The sequence below is a fragment of the Limulus polyphemus genome, unplaced genomic scaffold (assembly GCF_000517525.1).
Source record: "Limulus polyphemus unplaced genomic scaffold, Limulus_polyphemus-2.1.2 Scaffold4912, whole genome shotgun sequence".
NCBI classification, from domain to species: Eukaryota; Metazoa; Arthropoda; class Merostomata; order Xiphosura; family Limulidae; genus Limulus; species Limulus polyphemus.
Genome location: NW_013670522.1, coordinates 15,567 through 36,842, shown reverse-complemented (window position 1 = coordinate 36,842; position 21,276 = coordinate 15,567). Strand labels below are relative to the sequence as shown.

The following is a 21,276-nucleotide window of genomic DNA, read 5'->3' as shown; positions in this document are numbered from 1 at the left end:
GCAAATGTACAACGTTTCGACAAGGTTTTGATGATGATGACAAAACCTTGTCGAAACGTTGTACATTTGCTGTCATGTTAAACTTATATTAAAGTTTTTCTTCATTACCCATTTAAGCCGTCTCCAGCCATTATTAATATTCTAGATGTAACGTATTGGAGCTGACACCTTAGAAGTGATTTAACAGATGGAATATCCTATAGCTTTACAGACTGATTGGCAAAGTTTGAGAATAGTGTCAATTTCCATCTTAACAGATCCAATAATTCTTTCACTTCTCGTTAGATTTTGGGTACATTCTCGCGGAAGTTATGAACATTTTTGGACTTTCGACAAAATTTAAATGCTTTCGTTGTGCTCTTTCGAAGACTGCGGCTCTCTCAGGTATGTATACAGTATGACCTGTGCATGAACTTATCCTCTGTTCAATGGTCAAATGAAGATGGGAGTCACGACACAGGGTTTTTAAATGCACATCTCACGTATGATTTGATTAACTACACAAATAACTTCCCAAATAGTAAGGTGTTGACTTTTGGAAAACACAACACCTTCCACCATAGGATCGGTATAATGATGCTGGGGTTAGAGCATTTTTCCATATCATCAGACTTAAATGAACCCAACTCATCTGAATTAAACAAAATGAAATGGACTAACTTTGTGTTTTCATAGCTGTTGTATCCCACCATTCTATATTTCCAAAGAACTACATTTCACCAGCCACTTTATCTTAAGTGTAATAGCAGCATACAACAAATTAGGAAAAAAATTAGTTATAGTAAAATTGTTGACAACTTTAATCTTTTTTATTGTTAAACTCTCTCACCACAAGCGTTCGAGTTAAAAGTAAAGCATAATTAGTGAATAACTGAAAAAGATTACATGCATTAGTATATTGCAAAAGCCGCGAAATAGCAGCCTTTCCATATAAGTTACAAGTAACTACACTTTTAAAATTTAATGTGGACAAGGAAAGGTAATATGAATCATTATTTCTTGTTTGAAAACCATTAGTAATTGTAATGTTAATATCTGAATAATGAGCATCATAAGTAAGTAAGTGGGTTCCTCGTCATCAAATTCAAAATCCTAATTAAGTGTAATGTTAAGGTCCAAATAACATATACATTACAAACTGTAACGGTAAAATCCAAATAATGTAGGCCTTTACTAACGGTAACGGTAAGAACCAGATAATGTAGGCCTATGCTAACTGTAACGGTAAGATCCAGATAATGTAGGCCTATGCTAACTGTAATGTTAAGGTCCAAGTAAGATTTGGTAAGATCCAAATATTGCACGCCTATGCTAACTGTAATGTTAAGAACCAAATAGCGTGTATCGTTTTTATTAGCTGTAGTGATGAGATCGAGATAATATGTACTTTTATTATTTGTAACGGTAGGATCCAACTAGTGTACGTCATTATAAATTATGTTAATTTGACAGAAGCAGTACATTAAACTGAATACGCAAAGGTTGGCTTATTACTGGTGTTTATGTGTAGTATTGAACCCAGCTTATTAATACAATGTAAGTAGGCCTAGCATGGCCAGGTAGTTAGGGCGCTCGACTCACAATCTTCGATCCACACCCTACCAAACATGCTCGCCCTTTCAGCCGTGGGGGCGTTATTATGCTACGACCAATCCCACTATTCGTTGGCAAATGAGTAGCCCAAAACTTAGTAGTGGGTTGTGATGTCAAGCTGCCTTTAACTACTAAATTAGGGATGACTAGCACAGATAGCCCTCGTGTAGCTTTACGCGACATTCAAACCATATAAATAATTATCATATTCTCTTCTATGCGGATAAACAGTATATAAACGACCATATGACAATACTGAACCAGGACATTCAAACCATATAAATAATTATCATATTCTCTTCTATGCAGATAAACAGCATATAAACGACCATATGACAATGCTGAACCAGGACATTCAAACCATATAAATAATTATCATATTATCTTCTATGCGGATAAACAGTATATAAACGACCACATGACAATACTGAACCAGGAACCTGATACTTTACTGAATACTATATTAATTTATAAAATCAATGGAATTAAAAATGTAGAATATGGTGCAAGTCACACGCACATGGCTGGTTAGCTACGGTTCTGAGCTCAAATATATCACAAATCTTTGTCATTCCAAATTTTTTAAACACTGACAAGATCTCCTTGACTTCTTTTATTATTTTGAGCAAAATTTGGCAGCAATAATAACGTTGTTACTGTGTAGTTTGTGAACAATAGTTCGTTATTTCGGCTTTAATTTATGACTAATAATTATACACTTCAATGGATATTCAATCAGAGAAATTCTATAGCTATTCCCTATTAAAAACAAATAACGTTTTAAGCATTATCCATCTCTCTTTTTTCCGGCGAAACTAGAGTCGTCTAAAACGGTCATTGGCTTTCGTTAAGAACCTGAAAGGTATTGAACCTTATACTTTAAACGGCTCATTTGCTTAGTGTTTTATAAGAAATAGTTCTACGTCGTATAGTGCCAATTGAATTGAAAATCTCATTTTCAAATGTGAGAAAAAGATACTTGCCAAACGAGTTTCGTTACTTGGTATTTTTTTATCATTTGTTTTTATAACAAATATACCAGACCATTTCCTTTTGTTATCAACTACGTTAGAAAATATTCTGTAAGTTTTGTTTACTTCAAATGTATCGCAACGCTAAAATGCTTATAATACAAATATGTATGAATATTACTTCGTGTATTTCATTATTTTTACGAACTTAAAATTTATTGCTTCAGGAACGGTACTTTTGTTGGTACCTGTGGTACGATATCGAAAAGAAATTATCTTAATAGTGTAACTTTCAGTCATTAATGGACATTTATATTCTAAGTCCTTGCAAGCAAGAAATCTTACATATAAACAGTTATAGTAGCCTAGGAAGTGTCAGAACTAGCACCTCGCGGAATTCGAACACTCGCTCATCAAGATTAATTAAAAAGTGCCTTACGTAAACTTCACAGTTGGGTTTATTTATTAATTTCAGATAATAAAATAAATGCAGATAAGTATTTTAAAAAGGCTTAGTTTTCGTGATCTGTTCGACAGAAAGGTTGAATTGACATCTCCCAGAATTCTACTCAGTTAAACTTCAATGTTCTCTATAGATGAATAACATAAACTTCAATGTTCTCTATAGATGAATAACATAAACTTCAATGTTCTCTATAGATGAATAACATGAACTTCAATGTTCTTTATAGATGAATAACATAAACTTCAATGTTCTCTATAGATGAATAACATAAACTTCAATGTTCTCTATAGATGAATAACATAAACTTCAATGTTCTTTATAGATGAATAACATAAACTTCAATGTTCTCTATAGATGAATAACATAAACTTCAATGTTTTCTATAGATGAATAACATAAACTTCAACGTTCCCTATAGATGAATAACATAAACTTCAATGTTCTCTATAGATGAATAACATAAACTTCAACGTTCTTTATAGATGAATAACATAAACTTTAATGTTCTTTATAGATGAATAACATAAACTTCAATGTTCTCTATAGATGAATAACATAAAATGTAAATGTTTTTCAACAGCTTGATAAAGTAAATGAAATTTCTTCAAACTGTTTCCGAAAAAAAACAAGTATGAAGTTGTATATATATATATATATGTTACGAACCGTATAAACATTCGTACAATCTGTAACAAACCGTATAAACTTTTACATAATCAGTATAAACATTCGTACAATCTGTAACAAACCGTACGAAGTTGTATATATATGTTACAAAACAATATATACAACTTCGTACGGTTTGTTACAGATCGTACGAATGTTTATACTGATTATGTAAAAGTTTATACGGTTTGTTACAGATTGTACGAATGTTTATACTGTTACAAACCGTATAGACATTCGTACAATCTGTAACAAACCGTATAACCTTTACATAATATGTTACAAACCGTATAAACTTTCATTTAATCTGTGACAAACCGTATAAAATTTCATATAATATGTGACAAACCTTATAAACTATTATATAGTGTGTGATAAACCCTATAAACTTTCATATAATGTATAACAGGCCATTACTATACAAGTTTCGTTCGAAAAAAAAAATACCGGTGAAGAAACACAGTAGTTTGCTTAATTATATGTCAGCAGAAAGTTTGAAGGCTTATAACGTTAAAACCCAGGCTTCGATACCTGTGTCGGGCACAGCACAATAACCCTTTGTGCTTAAGTACAAATAAACTTATATAATATAGTTATATATATCTTCTCAGCGCTTCTGATGGTACATACAACAAATTATATATATTTTAGGGTGTATGTGAATGCGTCAATTATAAGTCGAGTTTCTTAATTTGTGACTCGTTTATTTTTGGGTCCTACGTGATTTCCTGGTATTATGAAGTATAGTACGATTATATTTGAATCTGTTGTTGTTCTTTTAAGTTAACGTACTCTGAAAGCACTTTCATAAGCCTTATTAAAATTAAATTTCTTACTGTTATCTGTATTAATAAAAATGACTCGACAAACGACTAAAACAAAGAGAGTTGTTACAAAGATGAAGTAGTTAATATGGGTGAATAACCATGCCTAAAACGTTTTCAAATGTCATCAATCAGCATAGTGATACACAAAGTTCGGATTGTCTAATACTGGTGCCCTCTGATGATAGTTGATTGAATAAAATCATAGTACCACTGTTTGAAGCCATTAAAGCTAAAACCTGTATATTTATTCAATTCCTAAAAATAAATTATTTTTATTTAACTAGTAGTGAAATAGCTGTTTCTATACTTCTCCTTAGTGAGTATACGTGGCCTGCTGCTTAACGCGCCCGGACTGTAAATCTGAGGATTCACAATTCGTAATTTGTTGCTGTAAAAGCACGCTCGCACTTCGGTGCATTTACTGCCCTATAATAGTAGTGACGGTCAAATACCACTATTCGATTACACAATAGTAGTACAAGTCTTGGCGGTGGATGGTCTCCGCTAGCCATATTCCCTTTAGACTATCAGTTCAAAATTAGATAGTTAGTCTTTGTGTAGTTTTGCGCGAAATTCTGACTCTAAAAAACAAAACTCTTCGACATAAAATGTGTCTCCATAATTTTCAAAAGGATTCGTTGAGTTGCACATGTGTTATAATATGGTTTGTTTATTTAGGCTTTCTGTTGATGTCTACATAAATTAGATGCCAGCTGTATTATAAACAGCCTTACGTTACACAACAACACTGTCTGTGTCTCATCTTAACAAGAACCAATCGTTCCCGATGGCTAATTAATGAAGTTCATTTCCAATTAATTCAACTCTTTTTGGTTGATTAATGAAGTCCATTCCCAATAAATCCAACTCCTTTTAGAAAAGCAGAATTATTTCGGTAATATTAGGTACAGCAACATTAGCGCTTACCTGTGACAGTTAGTGTTTCTGGAGTCCAGTTGGGACCGTACAAAAGCAGTGGAATATGGATGTCCTGGTTTTCTTACTTCCTGTAATTACAATTCTACAACCAGTCGGATCTTCTTAGTAAAGTGTTTCCGGGATTATTGTTTCTTAGTTGATTTCAACATAAATTCCCTTCCTATTCTTTCTTGAATACAAGAAACAATTTCTTTTCTTTCATCCGTATCGTGCAACACGTCCTAAACACTATCTCCCACCTAGCCTATACTGAATAACGTTCATATACAATACATAATTTACCCGGTCAACACACTCTTAGAGTCTCTCCAAGTGTGGCTGTTCTGCTGAGTTGTATATTATATACAACCCGGTCTTCTTCCCTCAGTTGAAGATATATTTCCACGTCATTAGCCAGTCAAGTGAAACATTAATCACGTGAATGGACAGTAGCGTGTCTGTTGGTAGATGTGAACTTATGCATAAAAGAATGTATAGGCTTGACGAAAGATAACTAACGTCGCTTCGTTACTCAAACTAGGCCACATTCTTATGCCATAGTTTTTAAATTAAAATTATTTCACTGAGATAGACAGCTGGTTAGGCAGATCCACTTATGTACCTGTCTTTCAGCAATTCCTACATTCTCTCGATAATTCAAAGAGCAACTTAAAAAACAAACAAACAAAAAACTGATGTAAGCTTAATTTTCCGAGAGGATGAGCAACATATTAAAACTGAATATATTTCACAATGATAAGCAAGCCTAAATGGATTTTGAGCGAAAAACATACATTTGTTAAGATTTACTGGTCAGAGTAGTGGTTCTAAACCAAGTTAGGTAGATACTTCTCGTCACTCTTCTTTTATAAAACCTTTTCATACACTTTATCGGTTGTAAAAACATCTCATCTGTTCATGTGGTAAAACATGTCGGATATCTTGTAATCCCAGTAAAGTATAAAGATAGTAAAGCTTTTGCTGATGCAGTACTCTCACACAGTAAAGTAAGTTGTGAAAGCAGGATTTTCTCAAGAAAGTCAGGTACGTTGTGATGACAGTAGTTTCTCAAGAAAGTCAGATATGTTGTGATAGCAGGACTTTCTCAAGAAAGTCAGGTATGTTGTGACAGCAGGACTTTCTCAAGAAGGTCAGGTATGATGTGATGACAGTTGTTTCTCAAGAAAGCCAGGTATGTTGTGATGACAGTAGTTTCTCAAGAAAGTCAGGTATGTTGTGATAGAAGTACCTTCTCAAGAAAGTCAGGTATGTTGTGATAGAAGTACCTTCTCAAGAATGTCAGGTATGTTGTGATAGAAGTACCTTCTCAAGAAAGTCAGGTATGTTGTGATGACAGTTGTTTCTCAAGAAAGTCAGGTATGTTGTGATGGCAGGACTTTCTCAAGAAAGTCAGGTATGTTGTGATAGAAGTACCTTCTCAAGAAAGTCAGGTATGTTTGGTTGAAGTGTGTTAAGTGTGATGTGGTGGCAGTGATGTCTATAGAATGTCAGGTAAGTTGTGGTGGTATTATTTTTACAACAGCCAGTTAAGTTGTGGTGGTATTTTTTATTTTTTTTTGCAAAACAATCAAGTACAGCATTTCTCTCTGCTCAAAATCACTTTGCAAAATATGGTCTAACTTACATAATTAAAATATATTTTAGTTTGCTACAAGCTTCGTGATAATGAGGATTATTACAGATGTAAATCTGTTGGTGTTGGTTTAAAGACTTTAGGAAGAGTGACCCAAATTACTTACAAAACATTAAACCCATCCTAATATAACACCAGTTGTATGCAGTGTTTATTTGGTTTTTAGTTACTGTAACAAAAAGTTGGGTATTCTGGAATAAAGAGATGTTTCAATATAAATATTTTTAGTTAAAGGCGTAAGTTGGAGTTTGGGAATTTTAGAATATTTTGTGAACAGAAAGGAGGAGAAAAACACTTTAAACCAACGTCTAGCTAGATATACAAACTACATGCACGACACATAAAGTTTAGGTCAAAGATCAGGGACTATACGCTGTGTTTATACCAGTCTATATTCCTAAGACTAATGGCTTTACTTTAAGTAGCACTGTCTCATATGTATTTAACACAATGTTATATATGCATCATCTAAAGTTGAATTGAATTGATAAGGCGGCTATTATTTCTAAAGTGCAAGAAGTCGTAGAATATCTTTTTACCGAGTACGTAAGTTTGAAATCACTGAAAATAGCTGTTTCACACGTTTTCGCTGATACAAATTTGCGAATATATGGTGATGTTAAGGGGTCTTAGGTCGAGACAGGTTTTTATTGTTGTGCCTATTTCATTTTACGCATCAGTAGTTTCTCTTAAGAAGAATATATATTGACAGCTGATGGAGACTAGCCAGCTGAACAATCGTTATAAATGTAGGCCAATATCCAATTACTGGCGCCAGTCTAAACTAATTAACATCCAAACTATCTCAAATACTTCTTTTGTTGTGGTAGATATTAACATAAAATAGTCTTACGATAGCAATGTTTAGGAATAAACACTTTTACTAGCAATTTTCTGATTCTTATCTTAACTAATAGTGTTTTACAGTCACGTTATTTATGTAACAAAAATCATGGTTTCCAAAATTCTCACGTTATATTATCATACAAAAGCTAAGAACGCTAGACACTACTAAGGGTCTGCGAATTCTTACTGTAGAGCAATAACGGTTCAAAGTAAACTCGGGGGATTATAACACTAAAGTTCGGGGTTTAATCTCTACGACAGACACAGCACACATGCTCCCCCACCCCATAAAACAAACAAACAAACTTACTCTGGATAATTCGAATGTTTTATTTTCAGAATATCTTTAGTTTATAAAAATCCACCAATATTATAATCTGATAGGTAAAAATATTGAAAGCTGTACGACATGATTGGTGTCATTCTTTTAATCGGACTGTCGTTAGACATCAGTAACTCTTAGCTTTAGTTTTTATTCCAAGTTTGTGTGAGTCTGAAGACTCACAACTACCAGGTGAAATCCATTCTTTATCAAACAAAGCAGGGATTAAAGCGGAGTCAGGTAACATCTAAAGATCAGTGGGTTACATATCATCAGCTTAGAACTACTTTTATATATTCATAACCTTTTGTGTTCGAAATAAGAATTGTGAATTTTCGGTCAGCCGTCTTTGACACTAAGAAAAGTGATCATTTATCATCACTTATATTGAATAGAAAGTATTGGCCTGGGACTGACGGTGTTTTTTTTTTTGTAATTGGCCCGGAACTGACGATGTTTTTCTGTTACACTTGTGTATGCTATTACCCTCTTTCGTAATACGTACGAACCTTTGATGGCACTAATTTGTTAATTGTAGTATGGATTTATTTGTACTCGCTAACAAAGAGTACAAACAAAGAATTACGAAAAAAAATAAGTAAGTACAATCTATTTCACGTATAAACCTTTAAGACTAATTCTTATTCACGCTTGTTAAATACATGAAAAAAGCCGATATAATTTATAAGTTGTTAATCATTTGGAATATCACATTATAATTATTACGACTAGAAACGACCGTTAAAACTGAAACTACTAGACCATAAGTGAGATTCATGAGAAGAGAGGCAGAAACCTATGTTTCTAAGAATATAATTAAAAACAAACATTTACCAGCCAAAGCCGCAGATCTTAAATTTGATATAATTCAAGTCCTTCAGTATCTTTTTTTTGTAAACATTGCCGACAGATGGAGTCACGTAAAAGTAGAGTAATATTTATTATTTTTGCCTCGTGTTCCCATGCAGAATTGACCTCGTTGCGCCAACATCCATGATGTTTATTTTACGTTGGGAAGAGTCTTTGAATCTGGTCTGTTTGTCACATAACTTATGAGACTGATTTCGACCTTAACGGAATGTCTGCTCTTACCGTTTTAATCTAAACAAAAGTTTACTCGTTTGTGAATTTATAATTTTTCAATTCTGCTTTGAAACTTAGTTCGACATTGACATGCCCGGTTGATGTAAACATTTTACTGTTGATTTAAATACTTTCATTATGCTCCTTTAATTTCTATAAACACGAAATAAAAAATAAAATTATAAAATATTCCTGCTTTCCGGAAAGTCTATATTTGGCAATGATGTTAACAACCTTGGATGAGTCAACAAACACGTAAAAATTTAAAACATCTGACATCTTTATTTTTCACTTTTGAATCACGAAGACGTGACCATTTTTTTTGTAAACCTATAGAAATTGTTTTACTAAAAAAACCTTTTGAATTTGCTATGTTGCTTAGTACAAAGACACTGTCAGGAGTTATGGTTAAAAAGATACTGTTAGGAGTTATGGTTAAAAGGTTAGTGTTAGGAGTTATGGTTAAAAAGATACTGTTAGGAGTTATGGTTAAAAAGTTAGTGTTAGGAGTTATGGTTAAAAAGATACTGTTAGGAGTTATGTTAAAAAGCAATATTTATTTCAGTTTTAGGTTTACATTTTCATATATAAGTAGACAAAAGCACAATACTAAAACAACAATAGCAGATATCCCCCCTCCACCACCACCAACAACAGGAAGTACACATGTATATTGTACTCAACAACAACAACAGGAAGTACACATGTATATTGTACCCAACAACAACAACAGGAAGTACACATATCTATTGTACCCAACAACAACAACAGGAAGTACACATGTATATTGTACTCAACAACAACAACAGGAAGTACACATATCTATTGTACCCAACAACAACAACAGGAAGTACACATGTATATTGTACTCAACAACAACAACAGGAAGTACACATGTATATTGTACCCAACAACAACAACATGAAGTACACATGTATATTGTACCCAACAACAACAACAACAGGAAGTACTCATATATATTGTATCATCCAAAGGCAATTATTCCTATCAGAAATCGGACGAGCTTGCATGGGTAAAGCATATAGCAATTATATTATATTCATAGTTACACCAAACAATTGAACACATTTTTCAGTAATGTTTTGCAACGTGACAGGAACTTAATTAAAACCTTGCTTTCCACACTCAATAATGAAATATTTGTTTGTATAATATATAAACTATTCATATTTTCCTCAGGGAAGAATGTTGGAAATTCTTACAACTGTCATTTATGTTTGAAGAAATATTTAATCTAATACTACTTTCATAATGGGAATTTGATCAGGAATCCTTCCATATGAAGTGTTAGTGACTAAACCATGCTTGCGTAAGCATAGGCACACAGTCCGTATTAAGTGACAGTTTGGCTGGTTTATAGTATATATGTATCTGGAACTGGTTTACAGTATATATGTATCTGGAACTGGTTTACAGTATATATGTATCTGGAACTGGTTTACAGTATATGTGTATCTGGAACTGGTTTACATTATATATAGTATCTGGAACTGGTTTAGAGTATATATGCGTATGGAACTGGTTTACAGTATACATGTATCTGGAACTGGTTTACAGTATATATGTATCTGGAACTGGTTTATAGTATATATATATTCCTGGAACTGGTTTACAGTATACATGTATCTGGAACTGGTTTACAGTATATATGTATCTGGAACTGGTTTACAGTATATATGTATCTGGAACTGGTTTACAGTATATATGTATCTGGAACTAAGAAAGATTTAACATCAATATATTTTTACCGTTATTTATTTAATTATTTGTAAACACTATATTTCTGTAGCATGGAAAATATTTTTTGTTAAAAAAATGTACCCATTGATAACTAACTACATTAAACAATATCATATATGTGTACAGACAATATTTCGTTGATAACAACGTGTGTAAAAACACGTTTTCAAAATCGCGAAAAGTTCACAAAATAACAACACAGCACAACTGATAACGTTTAAAGCAGCTGATTTTGATATATTTTGTTAAACTTCTGGTAAAGTACAAAGTACACATGTAAAGTTGAATATCTTCATAAATATAATACTCAAAATTGACCTTGTGTTTAGGTCGTTCTAGAGTCAAATGACGTGGTTTAGGTAACTTTTTACTTGTAGCTGCGATAGGTTTTTACTTGTATATTACTTAATCCTGAAATTTTTACCGAAAGTGGGGCGTGAACCACGTCTTTACCTAATATCAGTGAAAACAAACTTCAAGTAAGAGGTAAATTAAGTGTGTAAGACATAATGAGTGAAAACATTTAAGTTTACAGATTGTGTTATTATCTGTGAGCAAAAAGGAGTGATTTAAAAAATTAAACACAATAGTTTAATTGTAGATGAAGTAAATAATTAATTACGACGTAATTATATAAATAATCAAATCTTATCGAATGTTAACATTTCTATGACGTAACTCAAACAAATGTCGTTCAAACGTTATGCCATAAGCCTGTACAATTTAAGGATGTTACAAACAAAACATGAAATTTACCTAAACATTACATATTTTGGAATGCTTTTCAGCTTTCTAGTTTGCTTAAGTATCGGAGAGTGCGCTAGCACTCACTATGTAGGAATGGCATGGACTACCGTATTAGAGCAATACAAAAGTCATCTGGATTTTATTATTCACAGGTCACCAGAAGCTAAATATGAAGAGCTACCTGCCAAAGTCACTCTATCTTCGGTGTATATGGCGCTTTTCAGCTATCCAGAGCGTTCCAAGGTCGAAAACTGGCAAACAGCCAAAATCGAGATTTCTTATTTTCGTTCAACATCTAGTAGTAATTATAATTTTATCATCATTTGATAGCAATTTAGTCTTCAAGATTATTAACCACCTTTTTATTATTATCTTATGCAAAGTTTATAAAGCTTTAGAATTGAATTTTATGTGTAAAAGGGGAAAATTATTGATAAATAAAATAGCTTTGTAGGACTGGCTACTGAACTGTGGAAAAAGAACCAAATAAGATAGGGATGAAAGTGGACATATCACTTGATCCGGCTAATGATCACACAGCAGACTAAGCCGTCTCGACTTCACATGGAGAATAAAATTCCTACATTAATGGCTTCCCCACTTTGTTTATCGAAAGCCTAGTGTTTGAATAGAATCTCAGCTTTCATCATTATACTTTTCCTTTAGATAGTCGTAACATTTTACGATAGGAAATTTTGGTTCTATTTGTTTTTCCATTGAGGAAGCTAATAACAATAGGAATTTTTATTCTCCATCTAAAGTCGAGACAGCTTAGTCTACTATGTGATCATCAGCCGATCAAGTGATATGTCCACTTCCATCAGTATGACGTTTGGTTCATTTTTTCAAGTTCAGTAGCCAGCACTACATAGATTTTTATTTAGAGATAATTTTTGTCCTTGTACTTGTTTCTTTACTTTTTTATAAGATGGAGTACGTGGGTTACTAGGTTATAGAGTGTAGTATGTGTTGGTTCGCTAATTTTTTGAATCATTTTTCTTTTTGTGACATTTGTCAGTGGTATTTTACAAGGAGACAAAATAATTACGAATGAGTAAGCTGGTACGGAAACGATCTACCCACGTTAACAAATACAAATAGGCTTAGGTAACGTTAGGCTTATGATTTGTCTCTATCTACTATGACTTACTCACTCTAAAATCTTTTCTACTGAGGTAAAGTCCAGTTTGCAATATCTTTATTTTATACTTACTATTAATTTTAATACACAAAATAACGTTGGTGTGGTACAGAATACATTCGTTTATGATACTAATATTTTGCCTGTCTACCACCAGGGCTTCGCTACTTATAATTTTGTAATCTTCTTGAGAGTATTTTTCCAGTAGAGTACCTAGTTAACTTGAAGTAACAAATGTTATTAAGTAAATCAGGAAATTTACTGTTATAATTTCTAATATAAACATATTACAGCATGTGAATGTAATAACAAAAACAGCTCTAAAATAAGGAATAGTTTTCAAATTTTGGTGTTTGGTAATTTTCAGCATTCATGTAAAGTCACAAAACAGATTGAAAAAAACGAAAGATACACCCCTAGGTTAAAAAAGAATACATCTGTTCAGTTTTTTACTTGAAGCATTTTTACTGCTGAATAAGGAATACACCCGTTCAGTTTTTACTTGAAGCATGTTTACTGCTGAATAAGGAATACACCCGTTCTGTTTTGTACTTGAATCATATTTACTGCTGACTAAGAAATACACGCATTCTGTTTTTTATTGAAGCATGTTTACTGCTGAACAAGGAATACACCCGTTGAGTTTTTACTTGAAGCATCTTTACTGCTGATAAGGAATACATCCGTTCTGTTTTTTACTTGAAGCATGTTTACTGCTGAACAAGGAATACACCCGTTGAGTTTTTACTTGAAGCATCTTTACTGCTGAGTAAGGAATACACCGTTCTGTTTTTTACTTGAAGCATGTTTACTGCTGAACAAGGAATACAGCGTTCAGTTTTTTATTAAAGCATGTTTACAGCCGAACAAGGAATACACCCGTTGAGTTTTTACTTGAAGCATCTTTACTGCTGAGTAAGGAATACATCAGTTCTGTTTTTTACTTGAAGCATGTTTACTGCTGAACAAGGAATACACCGTTCAGTTTTTTGTTAAAGCATGTTTATAGCCGAACAAGGAATACACGCGTTCTGTTTTTTACTAGAAGCATGTTTACTGCTGAGTAAGGAATATATCCGTTCTGTTTTTTACTTGAAGCATGTTTACTGCTGAACAAGGAATACACCGTTCAGTTTTTTTATTGAAGCATGTTTACTGCTGAGTAAGGAATACATCCGTTCAGTTTTTTACTTGAAACATGTTCGGAACGGTTCGGTGAAAAGAATAAAAGATGACAGTGACTTTACCAATGGACACACGGGTTGGTAAAACATTTATTTCCATTTCTTTGGAACAAAGGAATCGTTTATTTCTTAAGCCTTATGAAGTAAAACCGAAACAAAGAACCGACAATGCACTACACATGAAAAGAAAGAAATAGCCCACGCACTAGGAATATTGTATGATATCGTGTGTTATGATACGATATCGTGTGTTATGATATTTGCTGAAGCATGTAGAGAGGTAGAAAAAAAACTTCTTTCATAAACAAATACGTCCTTCTGCGGACGTTCCTAGGCCACTCGGAGAGGTCATTATGGATCGTTCTAGCCTTGGCGGGTGGGTGTCCTATTCTCACGAAAATATTTCAAACGTACTTCACAACTCACTGATTTTCTAATCTCAGGAAAACAAACAAATGAAACCCGTTCCTATCTCTGCTGGCCGTTTGACGTGTTCATACACTGAGAACCAAATAAGTCGGTAATAATGACCAGTGAATGACGTCTATAGTTAAAAGAAACCAAGAAAATGTTCAGTTGAGTTCATCTCGTTTTGAGATACCGCAATCAAGACTTCGTGCTGCTGGTCAAGTACCCGGTACTAAATAGCCCACAAGATACAAGAATAATAAGTTCCAACTAGAGTCCACAATAATCCCTAAGTTCATAAGTATGTAAGCGAATAGTGGAAATACGGTCACTTACCTTCATTGCACTAAACTTATGAGTACAAACATTATAATGGGTTATTGCCATTATTTGGATAACGAAAACAAATATTTAAGAACAGTAAAATTCTGACTATATACACAAAGACGACACAAGTTTTCAGTCATAAAGAAGGACGAGAACTTTTAATCAAAACTCAGTAAGAAATATAATTTATTTTTCGAGTATTCTCTACCTCCCGTCAAATAAATGAATAAATAAAAAGAAGAATTCCGCAGTGTTTTTCCTGGTTTTATATGATGTAAACAAATGTTTCGCAGTGTTTTTCCTGGTTTTATATGATGTAAAGAAATGTTTCGCAGTGTTTTTCTGGTTTTATATGATGTAAACAAATGTTTCGCAGTGTTTTCCTGGTTTTATATGACGTAAACAAATGTTTCGCAGTGTTTTCCTGGTTTTATATGATGTAAACAAATGTTTCGCAGTGTTTTTCCTGGTTTTATATGATGTAAAGAAATGTACTTGGCCAAATGTGGTTCTATTGGTGTAACGACATGATATAGAAACATAAAACAAACAGAGTAGTTATAAAATCCATAAGTAAAGCTCTTTATGGCATACAGACATTGGTTAATTTACCAAATTCGGCCAAAATATATGCTTATATTTGTTTTCGAGGCTGTCGACTGTCTGCCATTTTGTCGCCATTGCGCTAGGAGAAAAGAACATGTAGCTAATGTACATACATAATGATATAAATATTTTTAAGGTTATATCATATATTGAGGCCGAAATTAATCGAGTCAAAATTAAGAGTCTGTTAAGTCATAACATAAAGTAAAAACCAGTTTAATGGTCATTGAAAGTTTCCACAAATTCCTTAATGGAGTGGATTTCATGATTTATCCGTATATATTGGACATCCCTGGGATTATTTAATCGGACTTCATATTGGAGTGATTCCTGTGAACCACAGGTTAATCGGAAAAAGAAGATGGTTCCTCTCGAACACGAAGCTTGCGCGTCACGAAACATATTCTGGAAACTCAGGGGCGCGAGTTGGCCCTGTCGTAGAGCTCTAGATTTTGGAGCTGGTGAACCGGGTTTGAATACCTTCGATGCTATAAACATCCCTCTCACTTAAGCTGTGTATCCGTTATAAGAGTGACAGTTAAACTCTTAACAGGAATTGATTGGCTGCCTTTTCTCTGGTCAGTAGTTCAAGATTACGGATGGCGGCAGAAAGCCTAGTAGCTTTTCCACACATACAAATACAATGTAGATAGTCCTACTAAATTATATTTAAAGATTCCGCTAGTATTTAGCTTTAACAATTATCATAATAATTATGTAGATAATACCATTTATATTCAAACAGTATAACATTAAAAACTTATTTTCGACCCTTCAGGATCACAGCTTTAAGTATCAGCAGAAATTTAGGGACTTACAGGGCTAAGATCTGAGGTTCGATTCCCATGATAGACACAGCAGATACTCAATGCGGCTCTGAAACAAATAACTGAGGACTGCCTTAAGCATAACATTTCTAAGGCCAGGCTATTCATTTCTAACTACTTTTTAATCTTTGTATGATCTAGATCCACTACAAATATCCTGAGGATTTAAAATAAATACCCGTTTTTCCGAGATTCACAGTACATCAATGTCATAATAACTAAAGACAGAAAAAATACGTAAAAAATAGAGATGCAAATCAAAACAATGGCAATCCAATTATCTTATTTTCTTTTTCTCCTTACATGGTGGTAATAGAGCTCGCCCTTTCAGCTATTGGGATGTTATTATGTAACGGTCAATCCCAATAGTCGTTAATAAAGAGCACTTCAAGAGTTAGCGGTTGGGGTTGTTGATCAGTTGCCTTTTTGTGGTCAGCAACTCTAAAGTATGGACGGCGGCAGATAGCCTTATTATAAACAAACTCATTTTCCACATGAGTGACAAAAAAACCTTTTTTCCTTCTTGTTTTTCTTTTACATATAAGGAATCAAAACTTTTCAATGACCTATTAGATCTTATACAAACTTCGCAGACTTCATAAAGGCATTTAAAATGACATTCCTATAGTTTTAAAGGTTTCAAGAACCTGTACAAACCCTGGGTAAGGCACAAGAGCTGATGACCCACAATACCGATGTCTCGTATATTATTGCTCAAGTTTCTTAGGGCTCTCTGTTATGATACCATTTTATAACATGAAAATGTTTCTAGTTATACATTTTCAATTAGCAGTAGTTAGTTTTTGTATTTGCTGGCGCAACAATGCCGTCACATTTCCATTTCGAATTCTGATGCCGTAAATATATTACCGGCTCAAAATACTCAAAGAGGTTACAAGGGCGGTAAAATAATATTTATTATTTTATTGAAAAACTCAAAGTCGCAGATAAATTGTGTATTTTATTATTTATGTCATAAAAAGTATTAAGGTTGTGCCTTTTCAATATAGTAGATCTGAAAACCGGAAACAGAGGTATTTGTTTCCTTGGCTTCTTTCTAATTTCCTCGTGTCATTACATATACATTTTTTGTCTTTAAGGAAAACTCTTAGATTGCTAATACATTTTTTCCAGTTTCATTGTACTTGTGTGTTATTTTTTTCCAGTTTCATTGTATTTGTGTGTTATTTTTTTTCCAGTTTCATTGTACTTGTGTGTTATTTTTTTCCAGTTTCATTGTACTTGTGTGTTATTTTTTCTAGTTTCATTGTACTTGTGTGTTATTTTTTCCAGTTTCATTGTACTTGTGTGTTATTTTTTCTAGTTTCATTGTACTTGTGTGTTATTTTTTTCCAGTTTCATTTAATTGTGTGTTATTTTTTTAGTCCGTTTCATTATAAAAATCTAAGGGTGATTATTCTATTCTTTCCAGTTTCATCGTATTGAATTTTTCAAGTCAAATACCTCATCCTCTTCTACTCTTAAGACTGATTATCCTTTTTTTTTCAGTTTCATTATCTTTGTATATTATCCTTTCCGAGTCACCAACTGCCCCCCTATCCATTAAAAACTTAACGGAGGAAAAAAAAAAGCTGCAAACATCTGTACTGTTAAAAATCCTTGTTAGAAGGAACTGATACGTAGTTAGGGATTCTAAGGGCAGTCTGGTCTTGCCTACTTTAGCAGTTGGCCTAGAAACAAGACAGGTTATTCTGCTTCCGTGGCAGTATGTAAAACTGTACAACATACAGTTACGAATGGAACAACCCATATTATTTGTGAAATTATGTTACAACAAATCATTGTTAATTGTCGTGATACAACATTGTGTGTTATGGAGAACCTATTCATATCAAAAGCAGTTGGAAGCTTATCAGGATGTCTGGCAACTCATTTATGACTAAACTGGTTTAAGAACAATTAACTTTTTATAATGGTGAAATTGTAAAGGAATGAAAGAAAAGACTTGTGTACAATAAGGAATTACGTTCTTCAAAACTTGTAGCCCTACTCACTCTTAAATCACATTGTTTCTCAAAATACGTGTAATTTCATATTAAACATAAAATTAGGCGCATGATACAAATAGAGTCCATTCCACTTTTACATCTAAACTGTGGACCTTGATATGAAGCTCAGTTCAAAGACTTAAATTAGCAAAAATACTGATTTTTTTATTTGTTCGTTGTTAAGTACAACGTTACACAATAGACTATCTGTGCTATGCTCACCACGGGCATCGAAACCAGGTTTTTAGTGTTATAAGTCTTTAGACTTATCACTGAGCCACTGCAGGGGGGGGGGCTAAAAATTTTGCATCAAGAAACAACCTGCGGCAGGTTGGCAATATCACCACGGCCTGTTTTAAACAACCGAATGTAGAAACAAAGTCCAAGGAGAAAAGACACGATTTGAACATTTATGTTTATAATTCTTTAAGTTCATATAAGTTAAATTATTGAATTATTCTACTCATTCATGTGATGATTGACCTCATATATGACTGAAATATTACTTGACTCAGCATTATATATAACTACAGACTGTTTGTATCATTGAATATTTATGGTGTTAAGTAAGTTGTGTTATTAATGTGTCATGTACTTTTCATATAATGTTACATATCATGCATTATGCTATTATTGCAATAAAAAATAATTTTTAAAATGTTTTTTGTTGTATTAATCTACATTGTGTTTGGGTATTAAGAAATTTGTGACTTTTTTTCCTAGCTAAAATTGTGACTTTATTTCCGGCCACCAGACGACTAAAAGTACAAAATTTCGTATAGGGGTCAATTGTTTATTAAAAGACAAAATAAACAATAAGAAACAAAACTTTCATAAGTAATCGATTAGTAAGATTCAATCAACTAACGGAGACTTAAAACAAGATTCAAGTATGCATAAAAAAAATTGTAAGCAAATAATAAGCATGTTGAGGGAAAAGCTGATTCTCAATATTACTTGTCTAAGTTATAAGTTATTATATTTAAGCTGTTGATAAGTTTCAACTTGCTTCATATTCATGCCAAATGATTCCCTGTGATGGATAACAGTTTAAGAAAAGATGCAAAAGAAGACAAGCAAAACGATTCTTCCATTAATCTAATGAACACAATTATTAGGACTCCCAAGTCAACTTTAATATACAAATAAGACTGATTTTTTAAGATCTCGTAAATAAGAGTGTAATGGATTAGAGCGACTTTAACGTGTATAGAAACTAAACATGTCGTAACAATTCTGGCACAGGTAAAGTTTAAGTCGAAGTTTGTTTTGTTTCTTAGATGTACCAGGAATTCTGGGAGTTTGTGTTCTTTGGTATAATAGTCATGCCAAGTTTATTGTATTATTACATCAAGGTATAAATATTTCTAATCACGGCTTACAATGCCTAAAATGTAAGAAACTGTAACTAATTAAACGTCGTAAAAACAAAAGTTAAAAACCTCGGATAAAAATTCAAACACAATTATATGGTGCATTACGTTATATATCACACTGCTATTCATCTTAAGTTCAAAGCTTTTAATAAGTATAACTGGGCTCTGAGAATGGACTGACTACATGCGGTAAGTTAAGCTTTGAAAAAGTCACTGAACCAAGATTGTTTAAATAATTTAAAAGTGTAAAAACAACAACAAAACATTTAATCTAAATAAGGTAATTATGTAATTCTATTATATTTGTCGAAATTGAGAAAATGAACTTTAGCAACGAAATTATGAGATCTTAGAGATATGTTTTTAATAAATTTACATACCTCCCCATCGTCGCAAATAAGTCAAGGACAAGCTCACGATAAACAAATCTTGCTATCACTCCGTCGCTGTTTCCAGATGGCGTTATGAAAAGATGCGTGAGGCGCCAACCAGCATATAATAATATTATATTCGTAGGACGTTGTTATGATATCACATCTGATGCAAAATAAGAAAAAAAAGCAGGAATGTTTTTGCCTGTTTCTTGTGAGGCAAGATTAATCCTTTTAACTACATGCGGCGATATATGACAATTTCTGTTCTGTTGTACGGGAAGCCCTATGTGTTTAACGCGCGTGCGCACCTGACCTAAATACGCAATAAAATTCTAGAGAGACAAGGCAGTAAACTAGACAGACGTGTCAAAATGTATTTCAGACAGTTAAACACGTGAATCAAATAAATTAGTTATAAGAGGAAAAGAAAATGGAGCAGGAAAATAACAAGTTTGAAACAACGTCTTATAATATATATAGTTCGTCGAACGTTATCAACCCCATTTAGGTGCTTATGATGTTGATTTAGCACAGTTGACCCAGGAGTTATATGTACCCGAGGAATTACGAACACAATAGACGAGATGAGTATAGAAAATGGTTTAGTCATTTTGGTGCAAGTAGTGACTGAAATTTAAATTAATTATTTTTTCAAAGCAAAAAGCTATCATACCGTTTTTTTAACACAAAGAATTGTATAAAGAACCAGGTACCGATGGAAACTTGATTTTACTTTTCTATACGATTATAACGAAAAATCGAAGATCCTGACATGATTTACAATTATTGGAAGCATTGACATTAATTACATTTAAATCTTCCCTGAAGAGCAGGACATTTTAAAAGAATCACAAACAGTAAAGTAGAAAAACACATTATGGAAGAAAGTTTTACGTTGACGACATAGTAAAAGTACTAAGTATAGTGGGAAAGGTGTCTGAAAGTTGGCAAATCCCGCCCTAAACTATCAAACAGTTGTAATTAATAAATGAGTTCAACACACACACCTCTAAGAATTAATTACTGAAGGAATCAGTTACACGAGACAACGCGGATAATTCCTCTCTCTCTCAATTAAATGTGACATTTGTATCGTTAACTGGTATTTTATTTTACATTGAAAGTTGATTATTAGTTTATTAGTAATCTTAGAATATATTAATTATTCTA

General features: G+C 33.0%; 1 protein-coding gene across 2 annotated transcripts in view; it reads right to left on the bottom strand.

Moving 5' to 3' along the window:
- LOC106471863 overlaps positions 1-20,364 on the bottom strand; it is a 56,869-nt gene extending 36,505 nt beyond the window's left edge. The window contains exon 1 of one of the 2 annotated variants that reach the window (XM_022400479.1): positions 20,113-20,364. The gene's annotated coding sequence lies outside the window, so the exon portion shown is untranslated. Of the gene's footprint in view, positions 1-5,450; positions 5,770-20,112 lie in introns of those variants that run through there. The other variant, XM_022400478.1, reaches the window with a different exon arrangement.
- Positions 20,365-21,276: the final 912 nt, after the last annotated feature.